Source organism: Benincasa hispida, unplaced genomic scaffold, assembly GCF_027475165.1.
Source record: "Benincasa hispida cultivar pf3 unplaced genomic scaffold, pf3_genome.v1.1 HicScf84, whole genome shotgun sequence".
Lineage (NCBI taxonomy): Eukaryota > Viridiplantae > Streptophyta > Magnoliopsida > Cucurbitales > Cucurbitaceae > Benincasa > Benincasa hispida.
The window spans coordinates 37160-48831 of NW_028326976.1; the positions used below are offsets into that span (position 1 = coordinate 37160).

An 11672-nucleotide genomic window follows, 5' to 3' on the forward strand; every position below is an offset into this window, starting at 1 on the left:
CTATAAAAGGTGCAATTATAATTATTCATTATCTTTAAAAGTTTATCAACACTACAAAAAGGAAAAAATAAAACAATAATTTTATAGGTTTTTCAAAGTGTTATCTTTCATTTTACAAAGTTCAAATTCGCTATTTAAATTTTTTTTTTATAACTTTTACAAAAGGCTATTAAAAATATCTAACAAATTATAGTGTTTACAAAGTCTTATAAAAGAAGAATTTTTATAGCAAGTAACTAAATGCTATAAAAAAGTTCGACTTTTTATAGCCTTTTGAAAACGTTATAAAAAACCTCAGACTTTTAATAGTATGTATTGTCACGATTTTGTATAAAATACTATAAATCTTATTATAGCATTTTTTCGAAGTTATCGTAAGTCTTTTTGTCTGTATTGATCTTTTCTTTAAAAAAATTAAAAATTAAAAATAAGGGGATGTATGATAATAGGGGCGAGGGTCCCAGTAAGAAAACATTATAGAAGGGGGAAAAATGTTTGTACAAAATACTTTTCACCTATATTTATCCAACTCACATAAGAATACATGATAAACTCATATGTATTCATTTATTGCTAAAAGAAAAATCTTGGCCATTTCAACCAAGTTGGGCTTCAGTCCACTTAACAAGGCACAGGGTCAACGAGAAGAGATTCGAGAAGAAATTTAGTTCCACTCTCGGCATTTGTGTATTCACCTTCATCCAAATAAAGTAAGTTCACAACTCTCGACAAATTCACTACACGCATTAGAACAGGCATTGGAACATTGATTGGATGAAGACATGCTTCGTTTATGTCCTTCCATGCATCAACCACTTCTTTATGAAGTTCAACACAAGCTTCTTCCTCTGAACAACAATATTGCTCCATATAACATTCAACAGCAGAAGCAACATGCTCCCTTTCTTGCTCAAACTGAAAAACAAAAAGAAATAACTAAATATAGTTTACTCTAAAAAAGTTCATTTTTTGTTCATGTTGTTTTTGAACGGATAGTAATATTAGTTAACATGTTGTTTATCTAAAAAAACAATTGGCCATTAGAGGATGGACCCATATTGTATCCTATAAATACCTAGTGAGATTCCTTAATTTGTTTCGATGTTGGATCCTTAACATACACCCTCAAGATGATGCCTCATTTACCATTCTTGAATCAAGTTTTTTTTTTTTTTTTCTTTTTTCTTTATAGGATCTCACATTGTAAAGTTCATGGGGCCTCTATAAGATAGATTGGGGTACTCCACCTCTCTTTTTTTATTGGTTTTAAGATGAAAACTCGTGTTATCTTTTATGATATCAGACTATAAATTCCAAAGATGTATTTAGTCCAATAAAAGAATAATTAGGATTTGATTCAAGAATGGTGAACTCGAAAGAGACACCATCCGGAGGGAGAATATTAAGGATCCGACATTAAAAAAATCAAGGGATCTCACAATCTTTATCAGATAAATGAATTACTCTTAAATGATGTGACATCCTCTTACCATGCCCCTTCAATTAGATGGTGCCTTTCATTTTTTAGTTTCACCATTTTAGGGCTATACCAATATTTTTTGGATGGAATATTCGTTTCGACTTCACTAGCTTTGATACCATATTAGATATTCATAGAGTTTTATTACAAAACTGATTGACAATATGAAGAATAACCTAATATGTACCTTGTAGGAAACGATGTCGCCCACGAGTCTACGAATGATTGTCGAGGCTTTAATAATTTGAGGTCCTTTAGTAAGTCATTCAAGTACTTCATTGGTAACAATATCACCCATTCCGAGAAATTAAATGGTTAGAAGCACGGTATAGCCTGTGCTACTTAAAGCCAAGTCCATATGCTCCTTAAAATCTGGTTTGTACTTTTCATTTAACCATTTAGCTTCTTCAAAGTAAGATGCAGATAGCTTTTTCATCTGTTAAAATAAATGATGATTAATTAGAACTCTAAATATGTACAAAAAAAAATTATAAAAAATGTAGAAAATAAGAAGGTATTTAAGTGGGCTTTATTGGATTTTTTGAAAAAATTAAAGGCCCAATGGCATTCCTGTAAATAATGAACAATGGCAATTTTGTAATTTCCCTTTTCTTCTCCACTTAGGGCTTTATCGCGTGACTTTATTAAAATTACATATTGGTGATTTCGTTGATTATCTGTAATTTGTAAAATTCCTTTATTGCTCATTAATAAATTAATTCAAGTTGGTTCTCAAAGTGGATGTAGACCAAACTGGTCGAACCACTATATATCTTGGTGTTTTGTACTGCTTTCGATTTATTTCTGCTGATTGTTTGCTTTCTGTTTGGCCATCTAAGTTAGATTCAGAAACTCTCACAAGTGGTATCAGAGTTCTAGTTGATCCAAAGAGGTTGTGTAGTAGTGTGTGCTGGCATATTCTTTGTTCAGGTTTTTTGTTGGAATTAATTTGAAAGATGGCTTCGATGTCTACACGGTTCGAAGTTATTAAATTTGATGGGAAGGTGATTTCGGGTTATGGAGAAAAAAGATTAGGGCTATTCTGGTACAACAAAAGATAGCCAAAATATTAGACGAAGATAACCTTCCACGAACAATTACAGAAGCTGAAAAAAGGGATATGGATGAGATGGCTTATTCGACAATAATTCTGTATCTGTCAGATGGAGTACTTATGCTAGTAAATGAGGCCACTACTACAGCGCAGTTGTGGAAGAAACTGGAAAGTCTTTATTTGACTAAGTCTTTGGATATAAGATTGACTCAAGTAAAGGCTTAGAAGAGAACCTAGATGAATTTCAGAAGATTATAGTTGATCTCAATAACATCGATGAGAAGATGTCGGATGAAAATCAAGCAGTTATTCTTCTGAATTCTTTGCCATAATCATATCGAGAAGTTAAGGTAGCTATTAAATATGGACGAGATTCATTGTCCATGGATATAGTGTTGGATGCCTTAAGAACGAGAAATCTCGAGATTAAAAAGGAACGTAATGATGGATAGTTACTCATGGCCAGATGCAGAAATAAGAAAAAGAACAGAAAAGGAAAAGAGTCGAGATCCAAGTCGAAATCAAAGGGGAAAAGCAAAAAGTTTTTCCTATGTCATAAAGAAGAATACTTTAGAAAAAAATTGCCCTTTGAATAAGAGCAAGGAAGCATCAAATAGCAAGCATACAGGAGATTCTAGTGCAGCAAATATTACTGATGGGTATGATTCAGCGGAGGTTTTAATGGTGTCTAGCAGGGACATTCAGAATGCTTGGATCATGGATTCAGGGTGCACATTTCCCATGACTCCTAATCGGGATTTCTTAATTGACTTTCAGGAAAATGATGGGGGATCAGTTCTGCTTGGTTATAATGGTGCTTGTGATGTAAAAGGAATTGGGTCAGTTCGAATTGCAACACATGATGGTATGATCAGAATTCTTACAAATGTAACTCAAAAGAAATCTAATTTCTCTGGGCGAATTAGATAGAGCAGGTTATTCTTATAAATCTGAGAATTGAGTTCTGAAGATTATCAAGGATTCTTTGGTTAAGCTGAAGGGAACCTTGAGGAATGGACTTTATGTGTTGGAGGGTACTGCAGTTTCAGGTAGTGCTGCTATTGCATCTGAGAAAGAAACAGATAAGTCCATGTTATGGCATAACAGATTAGCTCATGTGAGTAAAAGAGGTCTTCAAGCTCTTTCAGAACAAGGTTTGCTTGGAGGAGTTAAAGAAAATGAACTCCCATTTTGTGAACATTGCATAATGGGAAAGTCTACTAGAGTGAAGTTTGGGAAAGGGAAGCATTCTACCAAAGGAATTTTGGATTATATTCATTCAGATTTGTGGGGTCCTACAAAGATACCTTCTATGGGAGGTTCAAGATACTTTATGTCGATCATTGATGATTTTTCAAGACAGGTGTGGATGTATCCACTGAAACAGAAGGATGAAGCTTTTGAGAAATTTCTTGAATGGAAAAAGTAGGTTGAGAACCAGATAGGCAGGAAGGTAAAGTATCTAAGAACAGACAATGGTTTGAAATTTGTTAATCATAAATTTGATAAATTTTGCAAATTTAAGGGAATTACGAGGCATTTCACTGTTACGTACACTCCATAGCAGAATGGTTTAGCTGAGAGGCTCAACAGAATAATTATGGAGCGTACAAGATGTCTCTTGACAAATGCTTCATTACCCTTTAAATTTTGGGGGGAAGCCGCCCAAACAGCCTATTATCTAATTAATAGGAGTCCATCTTCCGTTTTAGGCCTAAAGATTCCTCAGGAGATATGGACAGATAAAGCTCAAAGCGTGGATCATCTCAGAGCGTTTGGATGTTCAGCTCATGCTCGTGTCAAGGAAGGGAAGTTGAATAAGAAGGCACTGAAATGTATGTTTATTGGCTATCCTCGGGGTGTTAAAGGATATAAACTTTGGTACTTGGAAGAGGGCAGAAATAAATGCATTATCAGAAGAGATGTGACCTTTAATGAAATAGAGATGTCATTTCGTGTCAAAGAGCAGCAGAAACAATAGACAATTGATCAGATTAAGGAAGAGGTTGGAATTGATTCGAAAGCACAACCATCAGTTAGTTTAGGTGATTCCAGTGATCAGTCATCCAGTTCTGATGGTAGACAGCCTCATCTGCAAAGGATTTTGATTGATGAGGGAGCTTTTGGTGAAAAAGCTCAAGAGGCAGTGAGAAATAGAACTATTAGCTTACACGTGACAGACCTCAGTGGGTGAGGCATGCTTCTACGAGGTATGATTATGTTGATTTAGTTACTCATGCTCTTACTTGTGCAGCTGACAGTATTGAAGAGAGCCTCTTACTTTTGAGGAGGCTATTGTATCTGATTCGAAGGAACAGTGGAAGGATGCTATGGAAGTAGAATTGTTCTCATTGCAGAAGAATCAGACATGGTCATTGGTTCAAAAGCCTTCTAATCAGAAACTCATTAAGTCAAAGTGGATTTATAAAATCAAGCCAGGTATAGGAGGTGACAGCAAGCCTAGGTCTAAGGCTAGACTGGTAGTCAAGGGCTACACTCAAAAGAAGGGAGTTGACTTTCATGAGCTTTTCTCTTTGGTGGTGAGGCATTCATCCATTCGATTAATTTAATCTATTGCTGTTCACTTTGATATATTTGTTGAACAGATGGACATCACCACAGCTTTCCTTCATGGTGAATTGGAGGAAGTGAATTACATGGCTCAACCTAAGGGCTATGAGGTGAAAGGAAAGGAAGACATGGTTTGTCGTCTTCACAGGTCCATCTATGGAATAAAGGAATCGCCGAGACAATGGTATATCAGGTTTGACACCTATATTCTGAAGCAGGGGTTTCACAGGAGCTCTTATGATGCCTGCATGTACTGGAAACTATCTCAGAAAGGTACATATACTTATCTACTTCTGTATGTAGATGATATGATTTTGGTGTCTAAGGATTATTCTGAAATCTGTGATCTCAAGAAATGATTGAGTAGTGAATTTGAGATGAAATATTTAGGTGAACTGAAAAGGATCCTAGGCATGGATATGAAAAGAGATAGGGAGAAAGGTTTTTCATTTCGCATGAGAGTTATGTGCATAAACTGCTTGAGAAGTATAATATGTCTGGTTGTAAGGTAGTTTCGACACCCTTAGCATCTCATGTTAGGCTTTCTTCGCCTCAGTGTCCTATTACTGAACAAGAAAGGTTAGAGATGGCTAATATTCCTTATTATAATGCTGTTAGAAGTATTATGTATTTGATGATTTGTACTAGGCCTGACTTGGGTTATGCTATGAGTATGATAAGTAGGTTTATGTTAAATCCTGGGAAGGAGCATTGGAATGCAGTTAAATGGGTGCTTCGATATTTGAAAGGTAGTGCCAGTATATCATTGTGTTTTAGTATGGATTGTGATAAATCAGCATTGTTGAAAGGCTTCACAGATGTAGATTATGCTGCAGACCTTGACAAAAGAAGGTCTCTATCAAGTCACATTTTTGGTTTGTTTGGTAATGTGGTCAGTTGGAAGGTTGCTCTACAGTCAATTGTTGCCTTGTCTACTACTGAGTCAGAGTATATTTCAGTGGATGAAGCTGTGAAAGAGGTAGTGTAGTTGAAAAGAATAACTGGTGAGTTGTTGTCGCAAGAGTTCATTCCTATCGTCCGTTGTGATACCCAAAGTGTTATTCATCTTGTGAAGAATCCATCTCATCACGAACGGTCTAAGCATATCGATTTCAAATTTCATTTTATGTGGCCCAGAAAGATGTTGAACTGGTCAAGGTTCATACAGTTGAGAATTTGTCAGATATGTTAACCAAGGTTCTTCCAGCCCATAGGTTTAAATATCTATTAGATGGACTGAATATTAAATCTGGATGATAGGAAGATTGAAGAATCAGCTTGGCACTAAATATTGAGATTTGTAAAAAATAACAAGGTATTTAAGTCGGCTTTATTGGGTTTTTTTGAAAAAATTAAAGGTCCGATGACATTCTTGTAAATAATGAACAATGGCAATTTTGTAATTTCCCTTTTCTTCTCAACTTAGGGCTTTATCGCATGACATTATGAAAAGCAGAAAAAAAAAAAAAGAAAAACGTAGCCGCCTGGTATTTTTTGAGAAGCTTCAGCCGTCTGTGAAGGAAGCTGAAGCTGCCGCGCCTTAAAGCTGAAGGAGACCACGAGCCGCCTAAAGCAAGAGATAGCACCGCAGCCGTCTGGGTTGAGCAGATCGGGAGGCAGTCGGTTCAGGCGGCGTGGCTATCCGGCGAGAGTGATTTCCGTCCGACGAGCGAGGTCGACAGCGAGGGTGTGGGTTTCGCGCTGTTTCTTGCGTGGAGCGGCAGCGGTGAGAGAGACGCGTGAGTCTAAGCGTGGTTCGTCGGTCAGAGGCGGGTAGCGTTTTGAACTGTTTACGTTGTGTGCGGATATATCTCGATATCAGTGGATACTTAAAATTACAAATTTGATGGTTTCGTTGATTATCTGTAATTTGTAAAATTCATTTATTGCTCATTAATAAATTTTCAATTCTCAAAGTGGATGTAGACCAAATTGATCAAACCACTATATATCTCGGTCTGCTTTCGATTTATTTCTGTTATTAATTGCATTTTGTTTGATCATCTAAGTTAGGTTTAGAAACTCTCACAAAAAATTAGAAAATTAAGCGAAGGAGAGTGAAGGAAAATATGAGACTTTACTCCTCCTGTTGCAATCTGAAGGTGGAGTGAACTTTCATCCTTGCCTATCTCTTTGCTGATATCCTCATAAAGATCTAACATTGCTACATAAAAAGGTTTCATGAACTCAGGGAGTATATGAACCATGCTTCTATCCCACCTGAAAATTCAATATGACATTATTAATTGTTGATAAAAAGTTCAATTTAAATTTGAATATGGAATATCATATATATATATTCTTTCATTTTTTTTTTTTTTTTTTGTTGAAATTTGAATGTATGCACGTAGAGCGAACCAAAAGTTTAAGTTAAAAAATATTTTTGATCTAATGTAACAAGTTAGTGCCTGAACATTGGTTAGCAAAGATTTATCTTTTGTATTTTTCAATTTTGTAACATGTTAGTTCCTGAATTAATATTAATAGGTTACATTTTAATTAGTTCCTATATTTTCAATTTTGTAGTAATTATGAAAATTATTACTTATACGTAAATATTTTTCTTTTACCTAAGTGGATTTGATAAACAAAATAGCCATGACAAATTTGTTTATAAACTACAAAGATTAAGTTGATGACATTTATTAACAATTTGATAATATACATCAAAATTTAGGGTCGTTTGGATTGTCATTCTAAGTGTTTATAAACATTTTTTTTACACTTATAAATACTTATTTAAATACTTAGAAAACCAATCCAAACAAACCCTTAATTTTGATGAATTACTCTGGATAGAGATTAGTGAATTTCAATTTTGAAAGTATAAAGACTATACGTTAAAGTGTATGATAACATTGTTACAAACACTAAACAAAATTTAATTTTAATCCAATATCAAAGGGAAACAAAGTCAAACGGGCATTTGACATCGATTTGTTGAAAATATAGAAGCAAAATGGTTAAAGCTAAAGTTTAGAAAAACATACTTTCATGAAAACATTAAAAACCAAAAGTATTTTTTAAAAAAACAAAGCCATATTTAATTATTAGTACTTGAGAAAAAAAATTAAAGCTAATAAAATCTTCATCCATAAGGATGAATGGAAATAACTTTTGAATTGCTGGAGCGAGGACTTGGAGTTCTTCAAATGTTCCATAGGCATCATATATATTATCTAAAAGTGAACAAATTGCAATTACTTTAGTTAACATTTTCCTTCCAACACTGAAATGAAATGAAGTTCAAAGTATGCTCCCATTGTCCAAAAGTAGCACTCCACAATTCTATTTCTTCCGAAAGAAAATTTAGTTGGGACTTTCAAATCCTTCCACCACCTAGTCAATTGAAAGAAAGATAAATAGATAATAAATCAATGGAGGGAATTGTTAAATATTTTTTTTTTAAAAAAAAAAAAGTGAAAAAATTTATATTATGATAATAATTTTAATCTTCTTCATTTTTTTTTTTTTTTGTCTGTAGTAATAAATTTACAACATATTTTTTTTTTTTAGAAAAAACATAATAATTCATAAAATGTGTCCTCGCATGAAATTTATGTACAAATAGGAGAACTTGAAGATATCATAAAATTGATATGAGCTAATATATACATTACATAAATGAGGTGGAAAAAAGATCATGTATGAGTGTGAAAGTTCAAAGCATAACCTTTGGTTGAAGATTATTTTCTTAATAGGATTATCACCGTGTACAGTAAAATTAAGGTACCATTCTATTATTAAGGTTAATTGCTATTGGTAGTATTTTTTAAAGATAATAACTATGTATATAACAACATTTTAAATAATTGCAAATATAACAATTAGTTATATGCTATATTTTTTTTAAAGACTTCTATCGCTCATAGACTCTTATTAACTATATGACTTATCACTAATAAACTATCTATATTTTATCATATTTGTAACTTTTTTACAATATGTTATACCTACTAATATTTTGGATCTGATATATTTGCAATTGGCCATTATAATAGAAAAAAAGTGTTCAAACTCAATATTTTACAAATTAGAAATGACTATAAGATATGAAGTAGTTGAACTAAATTAATAAAAAAAATATATTGTTATTTATGTAGAGAACTATCCTTTAGATGATTTGATTAAATAATTTGTGACAATATTGTTTCTTCAAAAACATCTTAGAAAATAATTAGAAAACGTTATTATTATCGAAGATCCTAAGCAAAAACGTAACAGTAATAAAAATAATAATTGTCGAAGTACCTGCAGATTTCACGTCGCTCCTTTTATATATTGAAGTCTAGTTTTGAGAATGTAAGCAAAGTCTCAATATGGGAAGGATGTTGTTGGTATATTCCCAAATACTCTCTTGCCTTCATTCTTGGAACATCTTTTCTAATAGACAATTTCATGGCATTGGTGACTTCAGATGCAAAATGAGGATTATTTGAGTATTCTTTAAGATGTGTGGTAGTAAATTCAAGAGCTTCCTCAAGCACAGCTTTTCCATATCTACTCATATGTGATGCTTCATATAGGTTCAAAATTCCTCTTTCATCATTACCCAATGATTCTTTAAATTTTCCACTGTTGTCTATGAATTTTGAGAATATATCTGTTTCAATTTAGATTCCAAAATAATTAATAACTGGTTCTTAAAAAATATATAATTATAATTAAATTTTTCGATGTCTAAACTCTTTATGCATAACTTTGATTTTTTCATAAGCCTCCCTTGATAATCATTTAAATCTCATTTGGTAACCATTTCGTATTTAGTTTTTGTTTTTGAAAATTAAGCTTACAGACAGTACTTTCATTTCCAAATTTTTTCATTTATTATCTATCTTTTATCAATGGATTAAAAAACCAAACCAAAATTTGAAAAACTTAAAAAAGTAGTTTTTACAAATTTGTTTTTGTTTTTTTAAATTTGGCTAAGAATTCAACAATTGTACTAGGAAAGATGCAAATCATTGTAAGAAATGGGAAGCAAATAAATTTAATCTTCAAAAACAAAAAATAAAACACAATTGAACTTGGTAACCATTTATTTATTTTGTATTTTATTTTTTAAAATCAAGATTATTTCCTCCCCATTTCTTAACATCAGTTGTGTCTTTCTTAAATACAATGGTTGATTTCTTAGCCAAAATCTAAAAGTAAAAACAATTTTTTAAAGTTATGTTTTTTAGTTTCAAAATTGGGCATGTTTTTTAGACCATTGATAAAAAGTAGATAACAAATAAAGAAATTTGGAGATGAAAATAGTGTCTATAGGCTTCATTTTCAAAACAGAAAACAAAATGGTTACCAAACAAGACCAAAATGGTTACCAAAGGGACATTAGTTTTTTCTTTATAGTTTTTCAAAAGTATGCACGTTTTCTTACAACGTTTTTTTACCACTAATTTAATTTTCATCTTTTTGAATTAAACACGGGTAGTCTTAGCCAAATTTCAATATAACAAAAAAGATACATTTTTGTTTAATTTTCAAAATGTGACTTGATTTTTTAAAACACTCCAATAAAGAAGATAGCATAACAAAGAAATCAATAAATGAAAAATAATATGTATATGCAAAATTTGTAACTTAAACAAAACATAATTTTTAAAAACTAAAAAAAAAAAAATTGTTTGTGTATAACTTACCACATGAAATCCTATAACCTTGTTACCTGAGAATTCGAAATAGAAGAGCAATAGTATGAAGATCTTCATCAACATCTTTATTCAATAAAGTGGAATAAGACACATATAAATGTTCTATGATTTGGTCAATCTCATTTTCAAAATGATAAGATACACCTAGTCGTTGGATTGAATCAACCAATGTTAGCTTCTCCAATGGGTTTTCCACTAAAACAACTACCATCATCCGTATTTCTTCTTTCAACTTTCTAGCTTGTTCTTTCGTTCCATCGTTTACTTTCTGAAATTAAAAGAATAAAAATTTAAAATTATTCAAAATAGAAAAGTATTGGAATTTAGTTTTACCAATGCATCATCAAAGTTAGATGAAAGGAAATGATCAGTCCAAATGCTAGGATGAAAATTTGCAATAGAACGCTTAGTATCAGGAATGTCATTGGCTTTCATAATTGAAGTACGCAAATTTGAAATTTGAGAAGACATTATTCCTTTCTCGAAGAAGGGAAAAAAAGAAAAGAAGAAGAAGAAGAAGGATGTATGTTATGCACTTGAGAGTTTGAAATTATTGGTGAGACACCTTGTAATTATAAAGCATGTCTATTTATAGGCTGCTTTCCAATATATAATGTTTGTTGGCCCCAAATTCTTATCCCATGAATTCAAAGGATTTCATAAACTACCACACATTTTTTTGATGATTCATATATTATGTTATTTTTATTTATGGAGATTTGGCATTAGTAAGGAAATTAATACTAGAAACCCTACCATCTTGGACGTACCAAATAATATTGATAGGTCAAAGTGAGTTTAGCTCAGTGATATTGATATACGCTCCGACCTAAGAGGTCGGAGGCTCAGTCCCTCACCTCGTAATTGTTGTATTAAAAAAAAAAATAGTGACGTGGATGTGGCCTATATGACA

General features: G+C 32.4%; 1 pseudogene; it reads right to left on the minus strand.

Moving 5' to 3' along the window:
• Positions 1-621: 621 nt before the first annotated feature.
• Positions 622-11240, minus strand: LOC120091930 ((+)-gamma-cadinene synthase-like; annotated as a pseudogene).
• Positions 11241-11672: the final 432 nt, after the last annotated feature.